The sequence below is a fragment of the Pimephales promelas genome, chromosome 22 (assembly GCF_988280905.1).
Source record: "Pimephales promelas chromosome 22, fPimPro1.hap1.1, whole genome shotgun sequence".
NCBI lineage: Eukaryota > Metazoa > Chordata > Actinopteri > Cypriniformes > Leuciscidae > Pimephales > Pimephales promelas.
In genome coordinates this window covers 17,246,760-17,274,090 of record NC_142790.1, presented here as the reverse complement: position 1 = coordinate 17,274,090, position 27,331 = coordinate 17,246,760, and the positions used below count along the sequence as shown (strand labels likewise).

Here is a 27,331-nt window from a genome sequence, read left to right as displayed (position 1 = left end):
CCACTACCAATCTGCTCCTCTCAGTGGGTCCCAATTTATTGTAATTCACCCCTACTGCTTTGCTTTAGTATGATATCGTTCTTAGCAATCTTTAAGTCACAATGGTGTTATTTTCAGTTTCCAGTGAAGAATTCAGAGCATAGACAGTGGCTAAAGGCTACAAAGAATCATACATGTAAATATGAAGAGAACACGAATTGAAAATCTGTAAAACTGGATGACTACGAACACAGTGTTTAACCCTCTGGGGTCGGCTATTGCACCAGCTACTTCCTTATCAGTTCAAATAGACTCAAATTACTTTGTTGATTTTGATTTTACATATAAGTATTCAGATTTTTGTCAAATAAAGAAAAATAAACATGATGCAAATTTTGCCTTCTCTCTGTCAGTGAAGTTCATTCTGAAACGCTTCCAAAAAGGAACTGTAACTAACAGTTACAGTTTTAGCCATCAGCCATTACAGTTTTAGCTATTAGCCATAACTCAAAAGTCCACTCTAAAAATCCATTAGTCAAAAGTCTTGTGGACACATATTTATTATGTGTTTTGTTTTTTCAATAACCATGCATAAACAATATTCTCTCAAAAACTAAAATATGAACATACATGATGTTCACATATTATGGTTGTCCTGTTTGTGCTAAATAGAGTGTAATTTCACCTGTGCCATTAATAGGTTTATAAGCAACTGAAAAAGGAACAGGAAGAAAGGAACAGGAAGAAAAGGAACAGGGAGCACTTTCTGGCCAATCTCCCGAAGCAAAACGCCATAGCATACAGGACTGCCGTTACGAAGGCTGTTGATGTCATATTTTTGCCATTGTTCTGTTTAAAGAGTAAAGCATGATGCAGTTTTTAGTGACGAATCTTCTCTTACAATAGCTGTTTTGTTAATAACCTTCAGTCAATTTGACTGTCCATGGGCCCTGAAGCAGTCAGCTGCCAGAAAGCTGCCAAAATTTTGCATCGTCTCGCAGATGTTTGCTGACAATAAATGAGAATTTATCGTTCCAGGTAACACTGAGAAAAAGTGAACATTGTTCATGTACATATACTATCAACATTGTCATTGGCGAATTTATACTTCATCTGTGATGCTGCAGACAACACTCTCTATAATCTGTTTTTGTTTCCAGATATCTCAATATCTCACTCTATATCCCCTATGATCAAAAGATAAATCATCAGTACATTCGACATATGAAGCTTTCAAGAGAAATATCTGCACATAAAAGCCAATATCAAGGTTCCCAGGGTGCACTAGTATTACTTACTGTACGTTTATCTCATAAAACTATCACTGTCAGATAAAGTCACCATCCTGTTCTGCTGACTCCTACTGAAGTTCTTCTACTGAAGTTATGTGCATTTTTTCTCAACATTTTTCATGTCTCAGTTGTGTACCAAAGACAGCAATAAAATGTACTTTAGAGCAATTTGGGACATTTTCTTGAGCCCTCTTTTCTTCTATGAAAAAGAACCTTAATTGTCAAATGAGTTTCAGAAGCCTAAAAAAAAAAATTCAAAAACTTTAGTGAGCTATCTTAATTGTCTAATTTATGCTAATGTATTGCTCTTGAAGAATTGTAAGACAAACCAAGCTGATATTTAAATGTAACACTGCATTTGAAATGAAGTCTCATGTGCGGTAGAAGACCAATCTCAATAAAACAACTAGGCTGTTTTATCTTAAAGCCTTATTAATTCTAACTCATAACGTGAACCACTTTTAGTTGACAGTATACAACTATTTTCCACATGCTCCAAAAACTTTGGTTTTGGGAGACATTTAAATGCCTGAGCATGACAGTGAGCCTCCCTCACATCACAGGAGCCTTTTTGAAGACATAAACCTTCACAAGCTCTCAAAAGAGATGACAAGAAAAATCGAATGTTTTCCTAAATTGTAAAAATCTGTTTAAATCACGCACTGATACACAGATTGACTGACATTTCAGGTAGATGCCAATTGCTACATGTGTTTAAGGTGTCACAAAACTCCCACTGAAAGTCATGCAGTTCAAATTAACCCGTCATGCCAAATGCATACAGAACACAAACACACCCCCCTGGAGGTGCAGCGATAAGGCCCATAATGCCTGTCGCTCTGAACATTTGACATTTTTAGAGGTTTAATTACACGCTTGGCCTCTAAGAGCTAGGTGAAACTTGCGGAAAATTACACTATCACTATCCGCAGCTGCATGTCGCCATTGTAGTATTGAAGCCCTTCAGCAGTAAAACCCGTTCTCCTTTATGAATAAATAGGGTTCACACTCATGAGTGACCTATAAAGGCGGTTCAACAAATGTTTAATCCGAGTTGACTCAAAGAGGCAGGATTTGCCATTTAGATAGATCTCAAAAAAATGGATGGGGGGTATTAGCTAATACAAAATTAAAATTAATAACTACAATGAAAAGATTTTTTTTTCTTTTTGTGCTTGCTCATTGGACTGAATGGATAGAAGTGTTGTCCCCAAGTTGGTTGTACTGTAATTTGTCATGTTATATAAAATTGGTCTAGACCACCCATAATAATGTAATTAGCACAATAGCTAATACATCTTATACACTAGCCTACATCCAAAATTGCATGCTAAAAATTACAACATTGTCACTAATGATCAATTACACTGCTGTTGCTGCTGCTGCGGAGCAAGTACGGGACTTGCTACACATAGACGACAGCAGACAGCAGCTGTGCCCTAAAGAGAATGATGTGATTGCAAGCAGATTGAGGCCCCGTCCACACTACTGTGTTTTTGTTTGCAAACGGAGAATTAAAACGAATACGATCTCCGTCCACACCAGCGTTTTATCTGCGTATTAGAAATGATCTCAGTCCACATTAAAACGACTGAAAATGCTGATCACGTGACCATTCAACAACACTGGGCATATGCGTGCCGGTGTAAAGAGAGATTGACGAATCAGGGAAGAATACGTCATGACTGATAACACCCAATCATAGAGCCGAGCGTCAGCGTTTCTGAAGTCCTCCGTTTTGTCCCATCTACACTAAAACGCCCTCCGGAGATTCAAAACGCAAAACGGAGCTGCAGCGTTTCTAAACTTCTCCGTTTTAGGTCTTCGTTTTTCCAGTTTTAGTGTGGACGGGAGGTGCAAACGTAGCAAAAGGTCTCCGTTTTTAAACGAAAATGCAGTAGTGTGGACGGGGCCTGAGTAAGGACCTATCAGCCTCCGCCATCTAGAGTTTCATGGCAGAACTTAGTATTCATTTTTTTATTTACTGACCCCAAACTTTTGAATGGTATTGAATGAGTTTAACTTTAAATAGTGATAACTTCCCATCTTTAACTGATTATCAAGTGTGGGACAGTAGTTATCAATGCATTTGGGCACATACGTCCAACCTGAGAAAGCCAAGCGGCAGGGTGTAAGCGAGTGTAAATCAGGTCAGAAGTACATGCTGTCATGGCATGAAGATAATAACAAGAGAACTATTTCATCTGCTGTATAATTAAACTCCAAAACAACTTTAGTAAAAAAAAATACTGGTGCCACAATCGGCACGGCATACGGGAAAAGGCTGACTCTTGATCAACAAGACTTTTTTGGGGTTTTTTTTTACGGAGTCTTCAGATATGCAGAGGGTGGGAATGTAAATAATTACTCGGCTCCAGTGGAACCAATTAATCACGTGTGGCTCGTAATTTGTCCCATAAAAAGAAGACGAAGGAGAAGCAAGCAGACACAATGTCGCACAAGTTAACTATAGGACGGCGCTAATAAGAGAATGAGAGAGAAAAAGGGAGCAAGACAAAGTGATGCAGCCCAGCTATGAACGACGTGGCGTCTTGACAGGATCAAGCATGTCGCACAGCTGCAGGCATAGCCGAGCTAGCGTTGAGTTGAGTTGGGTAGATTATTGACGGTTACTCTGGTGACTCCACGTCCTGTCTAGAACAGCCAGACACTCACACTACTGTCAGCACAAAGTACACACTTATGTCATCCATCCTCCAAGCAATTTGCTGATCATATTTTAACACCTATATGAAGACAGACATCAACACAATAACAACTGAAATAGAAGGGCGAGGTGAAACAGTGATAGCTTTAAGGGATAGTTAAACCAAATATTAAATTTCTGTCATGATTTACTCACCCATGTCGTTCCAAACTTCACTGGAATGCAAATGAAGATTTTTTAAAGAACATTTCACAGGATTTTATTGTCCATGCATTAAACATTAATAGGGTCCGAATGCTACCCTACCTTTTCATTTTTCTCCTGCAGGGTTTCGATATTTAGGTGTAAACTTTTGAGTTCTCTCCTTAAGAATAACTTCACAAATTTGGTTGATCAAATTAAACTTGACTTAAAACGCTGGGGCAGCCAAACCCTTTCTCTTGCTGGGAGAGTGTAGACCATTAAATTGGATGTTTTGCCGCAACTTTTTTTCACTTCCAGTCTCTACCTCTTTTTTCTACCCAAATCTTTTTTTTTTTTATAAATGTCTAGATGAAACCATCTCCTCATTTATCTGGGCTGGTAAGATTCCTAAAGTGAATAAAACTATCCTCCAAGGAAACCAATGTGAAAGAGGTCTAGTTCTGCCAAATTTAGTTTTTATTAGTGGTCCACCATTAATTTTAAGATTTCCAGAGGTCAACTGTTGTACTCTATAAGCTGCTACTTGTCTTTCTTCCTCCTTTGTCTCTGCATCCCTCTAGTTATGCTAGAAATCCCATGTGCTATCGATTTTAAAAATCTGGAAACAATTTTCGGTTGGAGTCACTATATGTCTTAAGTCCTATTTGCAATAATTACTTGTTTCTACCACCAGCTATTGATATCGAAGATAAGGGGATGGCCTGTTTTTCAGATCTTTTTAGTGATAATTCTTTTGTAACATTCACCAATCTTATTTCGAAATTGAACTTGCATACTACAGGCTTATTCAGGTATTTTCAACACAAGACAAACTTCCCTAGTTTCCCTAAATTAAAAGAAAAATATCTGGTTGAGAATTTATTGTCAACCCCTACAGGTGGTAGTCGTATATCTTCTGTCTAAGTCAAGTTACTTTCGTCTAGTACGTCCTCTCTCTCCTGCCTAAAGATGATTTGGGAGAATGAGCTGCAAATCAAGCCATCGGAAAAGCTTTGGTCTGAGGCCTTTGCTAGAATTAATTCTACTTCTGTATGTGCTATATGTGGGAAAGGAGTGTGTAAAAAGATCCAAATGCTGTTGAACCTGACTGACTGTCTTTGTAGGGATAACAACATTTCTAACATTATTCAAAATATCTTCTTTTGTGTTCCTGAAAAGAAATGTTTGGAGCAACATGACTGTGAGTAAACTCACCAAAAGCCATGTTTTCTGGACATTTGTAGACTTGTATGATGAACTTTTGTTTACTGTATGTAGATAAGCCTAATACCTAATGACCTGTATTCCATTGTCTCTAGAGATACGAAATGTGGAGCAAAGTCAAGAGAAATGTGTGCATGAGAGAGATATTTCTCCTCTGATGAGAAGCTTTTGCCTTTAAAAACATCGCCTAATAAGCTTATTAACATCTTAGAGAGAAGGAAAATAAAGTCTGATGGCGTGTGCCACATTGAAATGCAGCACATTATTAAACAACATGAATTTTAAAGTAGATCTAAACCAATTAAGGTATTAAGAACACTGAATAATTGCATTATGAGACACTGGATTCCACATGGATTCACTTTCAAACATCAAAACATGCATTGAATTCTCCAAAGACTCCATTATTATGAGTTAAACATTAATCATATACACTGCTGTTCAAAAGTGTGGGGTGATTAAGATCAACACTTTTTTTGGCAAGGATTGGATATAATTGGTCAAAAGTTATTGTTATTGTATTTTACATTGCAATAATATTTTTAATATATATAAAAACGGACAAGAGACCAAGAGTTCTGCTCAGAAAAAAAGCAGCACTGCTTTCCCTTGAATTTATACGGACTTTGACAAGTAAAACTGCAGTATAGGCTTGTAATGCCATTTTTTTATACCCACATTAAGGAGTTGTTAAAAACTCACCAGAGAAGAAATTATAAGAGATGCTGTTCAACTTTCCCAATTAGCTGGTAATTGTTGCATCACTTCCTATTTGACGGATTCCTTTCAAGATCTCAAAGTTGAAGTTACAAACTGGCTGCAAAGGCAACATCTGAACAAACAAATAAACACAGAAATTACATTTTACATATAAACACCTAACTATGTGTCACGATTTGGTCTTGTCTCTGTCATGTGATCCTGCCATCTTGTCATTGGTTAATCATCTGTTCATTGTTCACAGGTGTCATTAGTCTTGTGTATATAAGCCCTCATGTTTGCCATGTGTCTTTGTCAAGTATTGTTTTCTGTAACCTCTGTTGCGTGAGTCCATGACCACAGTTTTGTTTCATGCCACGTCATGCTTTGTTTTATGTTCTTGTTGTATGTTATAATAAACTGCACTTGGGTTCTCTCGCTACAATTTGCCTCAAGTGGATCCTTGCACTGAATACAGATTACTGGAAAAAATACAACTGTAATAAGGATGAAAATGATACAGCAAACACAATTTTTTATTAATTATTATCGGAAAAGAATACACTGTCTGCGACATTATTCACAGCTCTTTAGGTTCTAACAGATAATTATACAGAGTAAAGAGAAGGATATGTGAATAAAGCGTGTAGTGTTAAATGATTTGCCGATGTTTTGCTAGCCATACTTGCATGAGAATGCAACCACTAGCCTCTCTCTTTCTTCCTCTCACTCAGTGGTCTGACAATTGCATGAGAGGCAATATTCCAAATACTACCGTCTGGACATCAAACAATGAAGTTTAAACAATAAAATTTAACAGGGGACGTATGCTTTATCCTGCAGGCCTCGTTAACGTAATTGAAATACGGCGGCCCATCAGGCTAATTAGATAGTATATGAGCAGTCAAATCCAGGATGAGATCAAACGATCCACAAGGCGGTCTGAGACATAATATAAGTAGAGATTGGAGTTTTATTGCTATTCAAAGCACAGTTTTGCAGTGGCTGCATCCTTATTCATATACAATGCCATGTAGTAGTCTATGTGAGCAGAATTAGAGTATCTAAAATCATCATTATGTCAGTGCGAGCTGCCGTACGGATATAAGTAGACGAGAATGCACATGACAAGTCCCCCACACACAATTGAGCCTTTACAGAGAGAGGCAACAGTGGTGGACAGTCAATGTGTCGTTCTTTCTATTACATTAGGGCTGGCTCATGAATTTACAAATGTAGACTCTATCTTAACGATTTTAAAGTAAAGTAAACTTTTAAGTAAAAACCTACACATAGCCCCTTTAAGCAAAGAATGTGAGGAACATTTCTAAGAGTTTGAACTTAAAAGTTAAGTGACATAATGTGGCTATGTGGTTATGATGCTAAACAAACCAGACCAAACCAAATGTAAACAAAGGAAAATCAACCTATGACATGCACACGCAGACACTGGTGACAAAGATCAAAGATTGTATTAAGCAATACCGTCTTACCACAAGCTCAATTTTTTTCTTAAACTACCTTTCTTCCAGTGTGAAGTACATAGTTTATGCAAACTGGGATGCAGCCTATGCCTTAAAAAAGCAACTTCCAGGTGCTTTGGGTTGACAGCCTTACGTAATTTCAGACAGTGTCAGCTGAATTACAAAAATCCACATAATCGCTGTGAAACCCTCAGAATAGGTTCTTGTTGGTTCATTAAGAATCTGCAGAAAATTTTGCTCGTTAAAATGTTTGAGCAGAAATTCTGGCCAATTATGCCGCTAGCAGTCGCTTACACCTCCAAAATGTGCATAACGAGTTATGGACCGTAGGTGTTAAAAGTGAGCATTTAAACCAACAAGCAAAACAAAATGCGAGTCCCAATTTCTACTAAAACATCGTATTTTGCAACATAATATGAGAAGTATAATCAATCACATACAGTGATTCATGATGTAAATAGCTATCTGAGACTCAGATTGTCATTACAAGACCCCAAACATGCTGACCTTTCAACTTGTTTGCTGTGCTTCTAGTATTTGTTTAATGTCGACCCTACTACAGTACCTACACAAACTGGGCGGTCCATCTGTGAGCGGTTTCCACTCGTAGCAGATGTCTAGGGTTCCACTGAGAGCATCACTCTTCATATGTGTTTGTAAGCAGCGAGAGCCATGCGCTGGGCCAACAGCAGTCACTTAAGTACCAGACGAGAGCTTGTTTTCGTTTGAGCAGCTGTGTTATTGCACTCAAGTCAGGTAACATTGGGTCACCTTCTGAACTTTAGAGAACTAACCAAGCTGTACTAAGTGCACTTTTGGGCAGAATAACAGTGTTTAAACAAAGCACTCACTGGCGTATTGATATAGTACATGTAGTGGCGGTCCACAGTTCTTGGGGACCCACGTGAACCTTGAAGTGTATGTGTTGGGTGTGTAACAGTATCGCTTATGGAGACGGACAGTGGGACACGTTGCCCTTTTTTTTTTAAACAAATGTGGTATTCAACCAATTCTGCCACCAGTTGTTCTGGGACACAAAACAACATAGGACCCCAACGACTTGCATTGTATGGCCAATATTGTTTTTGTTTTTTGCTGTGTATGTTATAAATCAACATTCACGCATGTGATACAGACTATCCATAATACACTACTGTTCAAAAGTTTGACATCAAGATTTTTTTTAAAGCAAATAAATTCAGCAAGGATGCATTAAATGGATAAAAAAAACACAGAAAAATGTATATTTTAACTTTTGAATTATCTATTCATCAAAGAATACTGCACAAAATGCATCATGGTTTCCACCATATATTGTGGAAAAATAAATAATTGTGTCCCTTTTTCCAAACTAATAAAGAAAAAAAAGCATATACTAACAATACATAATATGTACATCGTCATCCTTACATAATAAACGCATAGTCTTGTGAACACATGTACATACAGGATGTATACTTAAGCACATACAGAGGCATTCACTGGTCATCGAGTATAACTTATAGGTATTACATTGATCACGAATCGATCAAATTCTGTAGTACAAAATAATGTTAAGGGTTACACACCCAACACAGTCCATGGGTTAAAAGCCAGATATGGTAACCGACGTAATCTTTTCGACCATTTCCCCCAATATGATGAAATTCTATTCGTTTGTTGACTTCCTGAAAAGATCAGTATCCATATTGTACACATCATTTACAATTTCTTGCCATTCATAAACAGAGGAATCTTCCTTAAGCCATTTCCTTGTTTGCCTTCTTACTAGTTGTTAGTACTATATTAAAAAGGTATATGTCCTTCTTTGTTATTTTTGAATGAGAAATATACATTGTTTTAATGTTACACTCAAGGTTAAACCACATTACTACATTTATCTCTCTGTTCAGATCCCGCTAGTACCTGTAAGTATGAATAATTTTAGTCCCAAAAGATGTGAAAAGGGTCAGCCATTACATTTCCAATTTTTCTCCAGCATTCACCAGGCTTTTGTTTCCCAGTTTGCAAATATTTTACTTTGGGGTTTATGAGAAACCTTATTGTTTTTTTCCTAGTAAATTCCCACCATGAATCCAAATTTGTTGTACTCATTTGTGTTTTACGCATAGTTACCCATTATTCTTCTGTTATTGTCTTCCTTTTCCCATTTTAGGAGGTAGAGTGGATTTTTCTTGACATTAAATAGGAATACATTAAAGAAATGATTATTGAGCTCAAAATCAGCATATTAGCGTGATTTGTTATGGATAATTCGGAGTAATGATGCTGAAAATGCAGCTTTGTCATCATAGAAATAAATCAAATTTAAAATTTGTAATATTTTAAATTTTAATGATATTTTACAATACTTATGATCAAATGCAGTGAGATTAAAGAGACTCAAAAATGTTTACAACTTTTAAACAGTAGTGATACAGTACTAAAAATACTCTTGCATGTGGATCTGTATTATTAAAATGGCTCTGTATTATTGGATGTTACCACTGGGTCACACTAACCCTTCCAGCAGAGAGATTTAGGCATGTCTAGAAAAATGTACTGAGAGAAAGAGAAGTCTAACTCCCTCATTTTTTTTTATTTTTTTTCCCTGAAAGATTCCAAAGTAATGCCAGCCCAGTCCCTAACCCTCACCATCTGCTAAACTGCAAGGGCAGCTATTACTTACCACACACTTCTGCATGAATTTACCTTCTACAGAGACACCACAACTTCCTCTCCCCTCTCACCCAGACAGACGGGGGTGAGGAGCACCTGGGCTCACCGCAAATAGCCCACCACAACAGTGGACCCTTATTTTCCCTAAAGTATCAAGAAAGAAAACAGGCATTTTGGGAAGAAGGAGAAGCGAGTGGGTGCAGCTGGACAAGCAAGAACTACACCAACTGTGGCTGAAGTGTCAGACACACATGGCTTTTTGAAATTACAAGTGATTGTGAAATGCTGAATCCTTGAATAACTTATTTATTTTATTACTGATATTAATTTATTACATATTAAATTAAATGAATAAATTATTTAAGGATTCAGATTATGTTATACCTCCTAAGGTACCTCATTTCTTTAGTCAGACTTTTAGACAGCATGTAGTCTTAGCTAAAAAAAGAATTTCATTCAACTAAAAAAAAATAAATCTATCAAAGATGGACGAGGCAATGGCAATTTTAATAAACATAAAATACATTTAATACTGAAAAGTGTTAATATAAAATAGTTTGGTAGTGAAATTTAACAATGTACACTACAAATTAAAAGTCTATATGATTTTTTAAATATTAACTGTTTTTTTTTTTAATTATTTATTTATTTTTTAAACAGAGTAAAAACAGTAATATTGTGAAATATTAACAATTTAACCCTCTGGGGTCAACGACCGAATATAGCAGAAAATGTACTTAAAATACAACCTCATACGTCATTTATGGTCATCCAGATAAAAATAATACATTATTTGAAATTGTAAACTATTTTTACATGTGTCCACTTACAATCAAAACAAAACATTGTGCTTTTGTAAAATAAAGATAACAAACAGGGTGTGCTTGTCTCGGTCTTCGTGAACTTTTTTTCTGGAGCATGTAACAAAACTCATCGAATTCTTGCCAGACAGATATGAACGGTAAATGTTTTCCATTTTAATATAAATTAAATATATATTTCATTATTTCTATATAATTCAATCAGTATTTGATATATATATATTCACACATATTGAATAACTTATATACACATAGGGCCGTATTATTTTTCTTAAATGAAACAAAATGTTAACTAATAAAAATACCTAATTTAGTTATCTTAATAGATGTACCCTTTTTTACTCTTTTTATTACAAAAAAATAATGGCAAACAAAATCTTTCAAAGGTTTTATAGTCGTCCAGTCAGATAAACAACATTGAGGCAGAAGAACATACATAAACCTTGCACAGCGAGCACATAACCTGTCAACATTTAAATTTAAGAGGAACTGAGTTCATTCCCTGAACAGTTCATAAACAAACACCACCAGAAACAGGTGCTAACAAGATGGAGAAATATGCGCTCTTGAGTGCATTGGAAGCAGTGCAGCCTCACACACCAACTTCTCTTTTTTTAACGATTGGCGTCTCAGGAAGCCCAACAATAAGTTATTCTTCTCTCTGCAGAACATGCCCTCACAGAGCACTATGAAATCATATGGTGGCGATAAAATATCGCAGCTCACATAAATAATGTTTTAATGAGCCCCCTCACCCTTCATTTTAATGATGACTGTGGCTTTTCTGCTCCTAGAGAGCACATGTGGCCTCCAGGTGGGCCAGTCAGACCAACGAAAAATTATTCCAAACACCTCCGATTCCTAAATCATCCAGGACTACCATTGAACATGCCTTCAAGTCCTTTCTCTTAACCTATCCTGACCATTGATCACCGTCAGAATTCTTCCTTTCTCTTTCCCTTCCCCCATCTTGCACTGTAGATAAAAAATGTGTGGGGAGAAGTCATGGTGAATTGAACCAATATGTTCCACTAATTGTTTCCAAAGAACATTGATCCCCTATAAGAATGAGAGGGAAATCCTAGCATGCATAATACTCATTATCCCTCTCCAATTAACATGAAATTTTCCACTGCCGAAAGGTCCGTATGGTCCAGGTTAAGTGGCACTGCTAACAAGTGTCTGGTGTTTAAAAATGAAGAATAATTATTCCATTGTGACTGCAAGAAACGCATTTTTTAAAATTCACTTTACATTTCAGAGTACTTTTTGTTAGTTTCTGGAATGGTTTGATGTTAGTTTTTAATTTATGCACATACAATTTTTATAATAATTTGTTATATTTATTTAGCACTTTTCTAAGCGCTTTGGGGGGAATCTGCTCAATGTTTTGAAAGGAATCTCCTTATCGTTCAAAAGTTTGGGCTCAGTAATTTTTAAAAAATAATCTCTTAAAGGGCAACTCTGGTGCAAAATGAACCTATGGTGTAATAACTTATTGGTACTGAGTCGACCGTTCTCTGGGATGTGTTTTCATGACAATTAAATGTAAAGAGTTTTATCTCTAAAAACTGTTTAGCTTATGGTGCTACAATATAGGGCATGGAATAAGTAAAAAGAAATCACTACTTAATACTAACAAGGCTCAAAATAGCCCCACACTAACACAGTAACATAATGAGGGTCCCATACATGCAAACCGAAGCATTGAATTATATGTTGGCTTTAATTAAATTTATTTCGTCAACAGGTTCCACATAACTGGATTACGTTAAACAAACCTAATTTGTTCATGTAACTTAAACATCATGAAATTAAGTAATTTTAACCGACCCAATTTAAGTAGTCTCAACATGATTTTTTAAAGGCTTCCTAACATGATTCAGGTATTTTTCTGTATTCATTAATCCATTAATATTTCATTTATTTTAGTGACACAGAATTAAATTGATAGACTATAGCTAGCTATTTGCTAGCTGTAGCACATATTAGCATCTTAAATGCTAAATTTTACATGCTCCTTCAACCAATGAAATTGAAAAGAGTTAAATCCGTCGACAACCAAACAAAATACTCCACTCTTCTCCACAATGGTAACATACTGTAATTTAAATGGTTCTAATAATTCCAATGTAATTTTACATTAAACACAATTACACACTAAAAGTCTTCGCCTTTTCTAAATTTCTCAAATAAAAGATAAAATAACACTTACTTTTAACATTTATTCTCTCTTAATTCAACCATATGCAAAGCATGCTGGGAACTAACAAGCACCGCCCATCACAAATCAATCATGTAATCCAACCCAAACGGATTAAGTAAACTTAAATTGTACATATATTTAAGCAGATTGAACACAATCAAATTAAGTTCGGGCAAAATGGCAGTTGGCACGCACTATAATGCCACCCCCTGGATGTATGAAATTTTTTACTTAACATAAATGGTTTGTGTTTAGACAACACGTAAGGATTTTGAACTGTTAAGTTGAGACATAATTACATAGACCTTAATAGAAAAAAAAACATTTCAAGTCAAAAAACATAATTATTATAAGTAAGCTAAATATAAATATATTATGTAAAGTGCACAACCTTCCTAGTTCACTTTTTTTCAGTTTAATAAGAAGATACTTTATAAAGACAATACACTTCACATATACAGGCAGGAGCCATCTTGGAAAACAGTCTTGACCAGTCAAACCATGAACGCCGTGCTAAGCGAGCTGAACTGGGACTTGGAATCTCATATGAAAGTATGGGACCCCTTCTTCCCTTGTAGTTAATCACCCACATATTTTAATAAACTCATATAATTCATGTAATTAGATTTCACAAACGTAATTCCGATCGACCAGCTCACTTGGCACGGCGTTCATGGATCGATTGGTCGAGACTGTTTTCCAAAGAGATAAAACTCTTTACATTCGAATATCATTAAAACAAATCCCAGAAAACAGTCGACTCGGTACCAATGTGTTATAGGTTCATTTTTCCCCAGAGTTGTCCTTTAAGTTTCCCAAAGCTGCTTAGACTTTTATCAAAAATACAGTTTGAAATATAGTTAAAATATAAAATAACTTTTCTGTTTGAATATCTTTTAAAATTAAATTTACTCATGTGATGGTATAAGCTGAATTCATTACGCCAGTTTTCAGTCACATGATCCTTCAAAAATCATTCTTAAATGCTGATTTGCTGCTCAAGAAACATTTCTTATTATTATAAATGTTGAAAACTGTGCTGCTTAATATTTAGTGGAAACCTTGACACATTTTTCAGGACTTTTTTATGACTAGAGCACTGCAGGGTTCAGAGCTCACCATATTTTATTCAATGTTATTCAACACTATTCACAGAAAAGACTCCTGTTAATATTATATTCATGCAGGCAAGAGGGCTTAATTGGCGTTTTAAGCACAACAGGTGAGTTCTGTTCTTTTTATTCCTAACTCGGTATTCTCTTCCAAGCTGAATTTGTCTTTTTTGAAAGGTGTCGAGGGTGGGAAAAAAACAGACATAAATGAAAGGAGGACAGAGGAAGTAACAGCGAGCCGATTGTTTCGCGGTATGCACTCGAGGTCGACAGGTGTAGGGTTATTTGCAGCTAACTAGCCCTCCTCCAGTGACATTTATCTAAAGTGAATGCAAATTAAATAGCACATTTGAACTGTCACCACACTCGGCTGTTGGGCGTCCCACAGGTAAACGTTTACAATCTTAACATGGACATGTCAGACGTCAAGTAATACAATTTGTTAAATTAAAAGTATTGGGAGCTGTTTCATCCATTTGACGCAACCAAACACTGGCTGTTGAAAGATGATTTTTTTTTTGTAACTATGGACATATGTTTAGACTGTATCACACAGTGCTGGTGCATCGTTGGAAAAACTTGTCAAGTTTCCAGAAACAGACATCGGTTCATCAACATAGGACTAATGTTAATGGCATCACGGCAAGTGTAGGAGTAATAACTTCTGCTAATTACACTCTATGACATCTCTGGGATGCTGCTAACGAACATGGCACCTAATGACTATCCCACTGTTTTTGTTCCATGTCAATTTGCTTTATTTGATGTAAGATTCATCACAGGTTCCCTCATACGTCATTCTCCAGACAGAGTTCCCTTGCGCATATGCACACTCTTCAAACATGGCACTGATTGTTGAAAATACACACAAAAAATATATCGATTAAAACGTATATCTATTTTAATATTAAAATAGAATGAAAGATATAGGATTTGCAGAATGTTAGCTTGTTTATTGTATTTAGAGCATGATCTTTTTGAGTCCATTTAATAAGAAACTATGATGAAGGTCAGAGGTCAACTCTGGATGGATGGATGGATGGATGGATGGATGGCAATAAAAAAGAAAGCTGGATAAAATTGTGGAAAAAATGGATGGAAGGAAGTAAATAAAATAAATAAAAAAATAAAAAAATAAAAAAAGCAAATAAAAAAAGATGGATGGTGGTATTAATGTACTGTAGTTGTTACTGCTTATCATGTATTTGAATTATTCTTTAATGTGTAAGTTGAGGTCAGTGAGTGAAAAAGTTGAAAGGGAGAAGAAATGAAATGTGCTTCCTTCCGCATAAATAACCATCATTATCAGAGTAACCTTTCAGACCAATTAGCTTTTAAGCATCACTTTGGTGCATCATTAAGCCTGATTGAGGTCAACGGAACAGGTGTAGAAATATATAAATGATGGGAAAAACACGTGGAGAGACACTTGTAGCTAAAATACTGATCGATACTGTATTAACGGGTCATTTTTATATATATAAACCTGCCATAAGTAAGGCAAGGAAGATGAAACTCCATTTCATTGCTTTCCATTCACTGATTTGTTTCATTAAATGACAAATGCTGGTCTGCTGATTAGTGACCGTCATCAGTTATAAAGACTATTTTAAACAAATTAGGGTGAGATCATCTGGGATGAGGATATAGATAGAATGACAGACAGACAGACAGACAGACCAAACAAACATGCTTGGTAAAAATATTCTCTCATTTGTAAACCCGCATGCTGTTCTCTGATTCGTTTAGTTTCAGTGCTCCTCTCAGCAGGGAGGAACTGTCGGTGTTTGCTAGAGGGGGATTCACACCAACCCTCCTCACGCTGAGAACTGTTTGTCTGTCTTCAACACCCCTTCTTAACGCGCCTCCCTCAGACATCTGGAAAGAGATCACTGGAAAACCATTTGAAGATTTTAAATAGAAATAAACGACACAAGCCTCAAGTAAGAGCAAATCTCCTATTGATCCCTTCATATAGACTGCATGAACATCCATCCATCTTAGAGGAGCCAGTCGACACGTTTAAATTGCGTTGCACGGTCCCATCAGTCGCCGGAGAGCCGTGCGGGACATCTCAGGGAGCCGCTCGATGCTTTAAGCAGGACTTAGGAGGTTTTCTATTGATTAGCAAGAGCTCGGTTTCCATAAACTCAAGCTGTTCATTGATACGGCAGGGATTTTCTGCATGCCCAGTTGCCCACGCTTCTACGGTGACCTTGTAGCTTTGTTTGTTAATATCTGCACATATTTACAATGCATCCTTTTACTTACAATCAAAAGATTTAAAGGCTTTCAAAACAACTACAGCTATTACGTTTGCAATACACTATCCGATTAAAGACATATTTAAAATCCTCCTCATAGCTGTCAATTCTCTCTGTTGGATGGTGTGGTGTTTTGTATGAAGTAGAGGAGAGCGGTTGTTTTTTTTTTTTCTCTTTCTTCTGTCACATCCCGTCTGACTTCACTGCATCTTTTGAGCCTGCGGATTCTCACCTGTCAGGGATGATGTCAAGTCCCCTGATGCTTCCTCAGATTTGGATAGCGCAGATGAACAGTGCAGACACATCACAAATATCAGATGTCAAGAAAGCAAAACGCAGAGTCTGAGTCATTCTATCGCGTCCAAAGCTTAAAGGTAAGCGCACGTATTCCCACGCGTTGAGCCACAAGGACACAAGTTTAAATCCGGCTTGCATCATCCTACTTCTGTTTTCTTAACGTTAACGGAAATTAGAACAACCTACTGAAATAATCTCAAATAAAATATAAAAAAATAAAGAAATAAACCAAAAAATTCGAATTAAACTATTAAAGCTGCAGTCGGCAAGTCTGGCAGATTGAGTGGACTTACAACTCATATGGCCCTCCCCCACTATCAACGAATACCCTCCCACAGAGTTTGTGCTCGAGTGCGTGCGCACCAGGTTATCTGTGAACGCGACCGTCTCATCAGCATCCATCAACACCATGGATTATTTGGAGGTATGCTGCCCTGGCTAATCTACCAATATATTGCAATTGCTAACATCATTTATACTCTAAATGAGCTTACTTGGTTTGTTAGAGTTCCACCATCACTCTTCCTTACTGCGCGAACTTCAGGCGTGTGCATGTGATTGTAACGTGCGCGAGGGTTGGCGTGTGCCCGATCTGTGATTGACAGTCAGATCTCACACCCCCCCTGCGCTGATTGCACCCGATGATCCGGGAGCGCTGGATTTTTGCAAAACAAATAACATGCTCCAGATGGAGTTAGAAGCTCTGGGTTTTTTCTAAAACCACTTTATGTTGTTCTGTCGGATTATAGTGTCGATTTCACTGAATATGATCAAAAAAATGTTGCCAATGGCAGCTTTAATAATACAGTAGTATAGTAGTATCTAATAGTAAAAAAAAATCCACATTTACACAGCGACCCCATAAACTTTAACCACAGCCATCTCCCTGTGGGCCGCCATTGGCTAACAAGCCTTCACCTGCTGTTAGCATTTCTAAAGAAACACGACAATAGCCGCAATTCCACCGCAATTTCCAGGAACTATTTGTCCCAGGAACATTTTTTGCCCGAGACAGCTTGCTTACTGTGTTTACACCGCGGACTAAAGTACCGGTCCGGGCCGGGAAGATTATGTAGGGACGTTGAACTGTGTATGACTGCTCCTCCCAGTCTGTGCGTTGATTTTTACCCGGAACTTCATTTAGTCCTCCTGTGGTGTAAACACACCGAGTACCACCCCAAACTTTCTAGTTCCTGGGGAAAGTTCCTGCGGTGGAAACGCGGCACTAAGTACAACTGTGAGACAGGTTGCTCACGTCACATCTACGTCATCAAGCTCAGTCTGAGCCTGCGCAGTGCGCTTGGCAATCAGGAAGTGCTTCTAATGGACTTCTGGTCTATTAGGTCACTGTGTCCATTTCTTTTATTGTCTATGACTTCTCACAGTTGTATGTCTTCTAGTAGATGTGCCAAGAGGAATCTGTATCATTCCCTTCCAAATCTTGCAGAGACAGAGAGTAGGAGCTGTCCATGAGCTAGCAGCAGGAGCAACATTACAACTCTATGGGCTTCTCCCTTGACTTTATGCCTCCACATCCCCCCGATTGTCTGTGAGTTTCTCCTCATGTCTATTTCTCTACTGTGCGACAGAGAGTCGCGTGTTATGACGCAATCGTTAGCCTATTTTTACAAAAACAGCTTCTATGGGGCCATGACTTAAGATACAAGGTAATGGAGCCTTTTAAACTTTGTTCCTTTACAAATAAATAATGTACAAATGGAGTCTTTGGAGATGTAAAGTTATTCGCTGTCAAAGTGACGCCAAAATAAATGGGAGTCAATGGAATACTAACAGCAGGTGAAGGCTTGCTAGCCAACGGCGACCCCCAGGGAGACTTCAAGTTTCCGGCTGGTGGATTACCCCCTTGCACATAACCGCCGTTATCAGAAATCTCCACTCTGGCTGGAGTTTTAAGAAACGGGGTTTTCGTGTAAATGAGAGGCCGAATCACAGGGAAATATCTGCGTCTTCCCTTCGTGTAAATGGGGCTTAACTGCTCCAAAAAGCACAAAAATACCATCAAATCTTGCTTTATATTTCTGACATAATGTGCAATTGTGGGTTTGAGTTTAGATTGCACTTATGTTCAATTTTTTCAACTAAGTGATTTACAGAAAGCTAAACAGGAAATACTGCTGATTTTTATTGTTTTGTACAGTAGCATATAGTTACCATTTTTTTATCTAATGTATTTGAGTAAATGTTTTTCTTCTTTTTAATAAACAAGTTTGTAGATAGGTTTGTACGTTTCTTTCTAAACTGAATGAAGAAAAAACAGAACAGGTATCAATATCAGGAAAGAAAAGGTAAATTGCATAAAAATCCAGATTTAAAATGAAGACGGTACAATTACAGGCTAAGTACAACATTAATAAACCGAGTCACAAACTTGATATCACATGTGCAAGTCTGAGCTTGTGTGCAAACGATCCATTCACAGTTTTCACATAACACTGTCAAACTATCTGTGCAGAAAGCAGAACTGACACAAAACCATAAGCACCCGTGTCTCACTCTACAGTCCACAGAAACAGCAAGTGAGAGAATCACATAGTGTTAAAACAGCTGTGGAGCAGAACCACGCGGACCACCTTCCGAGGCCACTCATTAAAGCCTCTTTTTGGACGCAGACCTCCTTCACCCTGAAGCAAACCCCCGGCTTCACTCTCTCTATCTGCTCTGCCACATTTCCAGGACCCCAGACAGAGATGGATGGTGTTCGCAGCCTGACACAAGCTTTCAGAGCAGCAGGGGAGGCGGGAGGCTACAGCTCTATCTGGAAAAAGCCCTAAATACATATTAAGTGCTCTCTCCCTATCTGCATCACTCTCCCCACACAGTCTATGGTCACAATGCTGTTAGAATCAGACACACACTTGCACAGAATTACAAAAGAGGCGGAGGCTTTTCTGTAAAACAGACCATATGGAGAGCCCAGTGGAAAGTCCTGAAAATGGATGATTTAGGTTGGTAAAGTTTTCATTTATGTCATTTTTTTTTAGTGGTCAAACACACGTTTTTTCAAGTGAGTGTGTATATGAAGAGTTCAGATGCAAAAGCCTCTAAATGCCATTTGAAATTTTCTTCTAAAATGACTATTTTTATCAAGCTTGTATTTTTAAGTTCAGTAATTTCACTTAAATGACAATTAATAGGTAATCTTCATTGCCATTTAAGTGAAATTACTGAACTTAAATATACAAGCTTGATAAAAATGATCATTTTAGAAGAAAATTTCAAATGGCACTTAGAGGCTTTTGCATCTGAACTCTTCATATATATATATATATATATATATATATATATATATATATATATTATACATTATCATAAAATATATATATATATATATATATATATATATATATATATATCGTACATGATATATTACACATATATTTTATACATTATATATCTACAATATGTATAATATACTTAATAATACATAATATATATTGTATACAATCAATATAATATGTTATGTATAATATATATATATATATATATATATATATATTATACAATAATTTTATGCATACATACAAGCGATGCCAGGAAAATAACATTTATCTAATCAAAATAATTTTAAATATATCAATAGTTTTTTCTGATCACAAAACAAAAGACAAATATATCAAAATAATTAGGAGTAATTTAATTAGCCTGCCGGATATCTGTAAATCACTATTTATTAACACCATTCAAATGCAGTATTAAACACCTTATGATTTAATTTTATTTCTGTTGTCATTAGCTCTTAAAAACTGAATGTACAAACTAGTGTTTTTATTAGAAAAGATGAACATGAGACCATCAGTCAAGTTTACTGGCTATTAATTTATGCTCCATTAAATTTTGACATCAAGAAAGAGGTCCTAAAAGCTCCACATAAATGGACCACAAAAAATAAATCCATTCAGTTTTACAACAAATGTCAACCATCCTCATTTACATGTCAGCGATTTGATTAAAGGTCTTCAGGAATCTTCAAGGCAGTTTGGTGTCCCCATAAACTCAGAATCACTCAAACAACCCTTTCACTCATTTTGTAACGTCATTCACCCGAATAAAAATTACGAGTCTCTTAAAACGGGCCTAGAAACCATGGAAAATCATTTTCAGAAGACTGACAACTCATGATTCAACCCGAAGAGCAACTGCCGGTGGAATGGCATCACATTAATAAGCTACGGTAAGCTGAAGGAAAGAAAAAAAAAACTCCTGATCTGGCTCTCATCCTTTAATCTCAAAGAACATAAGGTCCAGAGTTTCAAACATAAACAGGATGCTCTCCAAGTCTTTCCTAAAAATAACACCCGAGGTCTGGCGGGATTATAAACTGGACCTCCATTAGAGCTGCTGAAGCGGTGTCCTTATTTAAATGCACAAAAGTCTTTCATACAAGCACAGAATGGAAACACCGAGGCCGAAGGGATTTGTCAATGTGAAGTTTTACATTCAGTGAGTCAGGGCTAAATATAAGGACTGCGGTTTAAAATGACAGCAAAAGAGGTTTTGTGGTTTTAGGACTACGTAAACATATCAGCCATTGTGGAGAGATGGTGCTAATCTGCACTGATAATGTGGGCATATCTGTTTCCATCAAAGCAGAGAGTGTTCTCTCTTTCACTCAAACCACATTCAAATCAGCTTTCTTTCTTAGTAAAACTCAAAAATCATCCTGAAAGCATTGGCATCAACCTGCAGAACAGAGGCTGTTCAAAGCAGTGCATATTACTCCAGTCCTGCTCCAATCTGGCAGCGCTGCACATCCAGTCAACTATTCTAGTATGATACAAGTCTCTCTCTTGTGTTCTGTACTTTCACAAAAAACCCTTTATGCTGCACAAACCTCTACTTGTTTTAGACTTGTAGGCCCCTATTATGAACAACTCTCAATCAAACTTTGAAGCTGCTGATTTATAGGTATAGAGACTTTTTTATATGCATTAAACTGAAGTTGCAATAGTCTTTTCTCATATTCCTAGCTAACAAAAATGGTCTAGGAATGTTTTACACTGTAAAAAAAAAAAAAAGATATGATCAATATGTTATGAAAACATGTTTTTACATTGCTTTAACTCATCAAAATAAGTTTAAGGAGTAGTTCACTTTAAAAAAAAAACTTTTGCTAATAAATTACTCACCCCCATGTCATCCAAGATGTCCATGTCATTCTTTCTTCAGTCCAAAAGAAATTAAGGTTTTTGATGAAAACATTCCAGGATTTTTCTCCATATAATGGACTTCAATGGGAACCAAACAGTTCAAGGTCCAAAAAAACAGTTTGACTCTCCTGTTCGAACTCGTTTATCAAAATGAACGAATCTTTTTTCGTGTCATTTAGTTCATTCAATGAACAACATGAACTAGCTGACTCAGGAAAAGATTTGATAATTTTGATTAACGAGTTCGAACAGGAGAGTCACAGAACAGAGCAAGGCGACCATTTGAGCTTATAAAACTTAAACTTTTTTTTTTTAAATGAGCGATCAATTCGCTTGATAAGTCCCTTATTCATCGTCTGAAATTGTTTAAAGCCCTTTGAACAGATTGCATTTGCACTGAAACTGTCTTTTGGACCTTGAACCGTTTGGTTCCTATTGAAGTCCATTATATGGAGAAAAATCCTGGAATATTTTCATCAAAAACCTTAATTTCTTTTCGACTGAAGAAAGAATGACATGGACATCTTGGATGACATGGGGGTGAGTAAATTATCAGCAAACGCTTTTTTTAAAAGTGAACTACTCCTTTAAGCTATTTTCAATATAGTAACTTCTTTTGTCAGTTTAATGTTAAGTTGAAGTGACTTAAACATCCAGGTTGATTGTACTTAAAAATGCAGGGCAGCAACTTTTTGTGTGTGTGAACCAACGTTTCACAAGTTATTCCAATTTTTTAAACGTTATATTAACACTTTTTCTTGGTTGTGTGAACATTAAAAGAACATTCCATGGGAATACTACTTTTGAATGTTCTCTGAATGACGAACGATGTATAAATAACAGTTTTGACTGTCCTAAAGTTTTGAGACCAGATATCTTTGAATCAACAAACGAGAATATTTGTTCATAACTTTTGAGAAACACCTTGCCTTGAGAAGAAATGTCATTGCATGAGGGAGGGGTAGTTATTTTAATTAAAGATTAGGCTAATAATGCTGTGCACGCATAAATTATTTATAATGTTCATTTTGATTTCAAGGTTGATTTTACAATAATACCCATATCTTGTTCACATCTTATTCTCAATTGACCATTTCTAAAATAAAAGAAAAAAATAATTGAAAGAATTACGAACAATGAATTCCCTCTACAGCCTGAAGGAGACAGCAAATAATGTGTATGGAAAGCAAACAACAGCAATTAGAATAATCACCAACATCAAGAGCAAGAATATGAATCGTAGACAAAATACAATCAGTGATAATTACAAAGAGTTGCAACCACCTCAGCTCACCCTGTCCTGACATAAGAGCTCATGTTTTCTTACAACATAGTTATCTAATCTACTTCAGTAGCTGGGACAACCTCAATAAACTTTTACAGGAGACAATTATGCCTCATGTTACACTCTCTCCTCCATTGTTGTCTGATTTGCCATCAATGTTGTGTTCAAAGCGTCTTACCGACTGAATAAGTCTCCTGTCTGTTCTTCAGACCAGCTGTTTCCTCAGGCCTGACTTGCTCTACAAGGGTAATAAAGTAGCAGCAATAGCCGAATTCTTCTCTCAAGACTGCCAGGACTGTTCTGTGATCAGTGCCAGAGCACCAGCCCTGAGTGGAGATGTGGCGAGCTGAGAGCTAAATATAGAGAGGGACAAAACCGCTTGTAAACAATGGAAAAATTCACTGGCTGGCAGTGAAATGAAAAGTGTGATGAATGGAATTATCTAATTTAAAAAGACAATTCACCCAAAAATGAGTACACAGAGGAAGCCATTTTTGCACAAACAATGGAAGTCAATGGGGTCCAAAACAACTTTGGACCCTATATGTGTATATTATATATGTATATGTATATATTTTAAAGTAATTTAATTATTTCATAGTTTAATTACACAAAGGATACATTTACTTGTTCAAAAATAGAGTCAAAGTAATATATTATTACAATTTAAAATAACTGCTTTCTATGTTCAAGTTTCCACTGTGATGGCAAAGTTGATTTCTCAGCAGCCATTACTCCAGTCTTCACTTGTCTGTCACATGATCCTTCAGATGTCATTTTAATCTGCTGCTCACATATAAATTAAAGGTTCTTCTTATCATCAAAGTTGAAAGCAGTTTTTTTGCTGTTTAATATGAGAATGATTTCTTATGGATCATGTGACACTGTATATTTGATCAGTGAGCATAAAATATTTCTTTCAAAAACATAATTCCATTATTCCAAATGAATGAAAGTCATATACAGAGGTTTTGGATGAACTATCCCTTTAAGATGCCTTTTGGTATTGTGTTTGCTGCTGATTATGTTAATAAAAACAGGGGAGGTGAGTGGACCAACAGGCTCTCAGAGTTGTCAAGATGTGTATGTGATAGTGACTGCATACTACAAAAGCTGCATATTGCCTTGGTAACACATGCAGGCCACTGGCAGACTAATAACTTGGGTTACAATTAGGAATAAAGTCAGTCTTCATATTACTAAAGCGTCCACGGGGCGTTCTATAACAAAGTTACGTTCAATGTAACAGTGTACGGCATAATGGCTGACATTTGCAAATCTGTATCGATGGTAACCATAAACTCAATGATCTCATGTAGACTAAATTATCGCTTTAGGACAATAACAGTGCTAAAGAGTTTAGAGGTTAGGTAAAATCAATGCCCTGGAGTATTTTTCTTTTTTTAGGACTGTTTTTACACGTCCACTGAGATTCCGTGTTGAATATGCACTGAAATCCGAACTGCTCTCATTGCCCAGAGGTATCTTATCATCCTCTTTCAGAATTCAGCACTTTTTTTTGCTTTACATTCCCGAGCCTCTTTGTCCTACGGGACGTTAACGACCGTGCCTTTGCAGGTGAATGAACTCAAAGGACTTTCACTGCTATGATCTAGAAGTAATTTAACCATCTGGACCAGGGTGACGTTTTTCCAGAAGCCTGCTGGGTGGTGATACACTATACACATCCACTATACAGAGATTAGTCTTATGCTGAAGTGCAACGACCTTTAAGCAAGTAAAGAAACACTGAAGGGAACTTGGACATCTTGCAGCGCTTCAATGCATCATATATTCAGCATGGGTAAAATACATAATGATACAGTCTGGAGAGATCAATGGAACAGGAAAGCCATTTCCAGTCATTAAGCAAACACATTTGCTCGCAAAGTACTTCAAACGATCATTCCCATTTAATGATAAATTTGACTCTGTTACATTAAGAGAGTGATTAAAAAAAATCACATTTGACAAAAGTTGACCGTTTGAAGGAATGTCCAAAGTTGATGCCATTATGCCTAATGACCTGACACATTCTCTATTGGATGAAATGAGATGTTTTATGACAATAGTAGCGTGGCGACAGTTTGGACACACTACAAAGGTCACAATGCTGAAAAATCTAATGGTTTATATAACTATTGGTAAAATATATAAACTTGAACAGTCATGTCAATGTGGCTGTTAAAAAAGAGTGGGACATCTGGTAAAGTAGAACACAGACGTTTCATGATTGATTGTCCTGTAAATATCAGGAGACAATCAAACGTAGCAGTCATTAATACAAATTAAAAAAGCCACAAGAGTCTTTATCATTCTGAAAATGTCTTCATTTGTCTTAAATCATCACCATAAAACAAAAATTCACCAATAAGTGAAAATCGTCTTCTTCTCTTAAATTATTAAGATTATAAATCATCAAAGTTAATTGTGCAGTATACAGGATTATTTTGAATTACAAAAAAAAAAATGCTTTGTTGCAAAATTGCAAACAGCTCTGCTATAATACACATACATGAGATCACATATGTAGCATCGACAGCTTGTATGCTGGTCGTTTATGTCTTGAAAATAATAATTTAATAGTTATAATAATATGTTAAGAGAAGTATATTTATTGTAGAGAAGTTAGGTCCTCTCAGTTGAGGAAAATAATATTGATAGAAATAATATTCACAGCTAAGGTGTAGACAAAGTAATTTTCGATTACAATCATTTTCATGCAGTTTATGCAGGATCCTGAATTAAGACGTGAGACTGTTTTATTGCCGTCAAAAGCTTGATCTCTGTCAGACTAATCTACTCTGAGGCAGCACCACCACGCGGTAAATATGATTTCATCAGCAAAAGTTCCACAATACACGCACATGAAAGCATAGCCCGATATGTTATTATGATTTCGCCAATGTTTTCCTTGTTAATGTGTACACGTGTGAGAGAAAAATAAATATAAATAATGTTTTGAATGCGAAATATTATAGCTATTGTTCTGAATTCATTCTAAAGATACACTTGTTATTGTAAACACAAGAGAACGGCATGTTATTTGTATAGGCTACTGCAAATAAGATTTAGCCTACATATCGCTGGTTATTTGAACACCTGAGTCGCGTATGGAGAAAAGCATAGCCAATGGGTTACTTACCAAAAGAAGTGTCACAATATTCCTCCTTATCATGTAAGTTAGGTGAGAAGAAGCAGAGTTCGGTGAAATGTGACGTGTAATCCCAATATCTCTACAGTCCGCAACGGGGGAATAGTCCGTATGAGCGCAGCTTTCTATAACTGGTCCTCAAACGAACGCAATGAGAACAAATGACTTCCACTAGTTTCTCAGACGACAGTGAGCGGAGAGGGGAAAGACGTGTAGCAGAGCCGCGAGTCTAAACTCTCTGGGCAGTTTGTGTGAAGCGCTCCGGGCAGAGAGTGTCTACTAGCCTACACTGCGAGCGACGCGACGCGAACAAGACCAGAGCGTCCCACTGAACCAACGAGCCTGTCTGCGCTGCAAGAGAGCGCGTGGACAGCTTCATTGACATTGATAATGGGGGTGTTCTAGTTTGCGCAACAGTTATCTTGCAGAAGAACGTTTGAATTTACAGAGAGTGGAAGCCCTAATAACAATTTATTTTATTTTCAATTTTTTGATCACCCTGAAAAGTTTAGGAATGCTTTGCAAAGTTTTTTTTTTTTTCTGATACCACCAGAGGTCACACTTTATATTAGTGCCCATAAAATAGTGTATAATATCGCAAATGAGTGTTAATTTTTTTTCGTTAGGCTATATATGACCGTTGACTGTAGCCTACCATAGGCTAGCCTATATTAAACCAAATAAATATAATCAGCCAGCCTACATGCATTATCTTAAAGTCAGTTAAAAATGGACAATTCTTGTTTTTTATGGAATATTGTAGCCTAATATCTGTAATAAATGATTTATCCACGCGTTTCATTTTTTAAACCCAAACTTAGGCTATGTGCCCTCATA

General features: G+C 36.6%; 1 protein-coding gene across 4 annotated transcripts in view; it reads right to left on the bottom strand.

Moving 5' to 3' along the window:
* Nucleotides 1–26,858, bottom strand: part of sema5a (sema domain, seven thrombospondin repeats (type 1 and type 1-like), transmembrane domain (TM) and short cytoplasmic domain, (semaphorin) 5A) — a 148,079-nt gene extending 121,221 nt beyond the window's left edge. For 2 of the 4 annotated variants that reach the window (XR_005622044.2, XR_016149226.1), the window contains exon 1: nucleotides 26,486–26,858. The gene's annotated coding sequence lies outside the window, so the exon portion shown is untranslated. Of the gene's footprint in view, nucleotides 1–6,048; nucleotides 6,179–26,485 lie in introns of all 4 variants that reach the window. The other 2 variants (XM_089125679.1, XM_039666756.2) reach the window with 2 other exon arrangements.
* Between the last annotated feature and the right edge of the window lie 473 nt (nucleotides 26,859–27,331).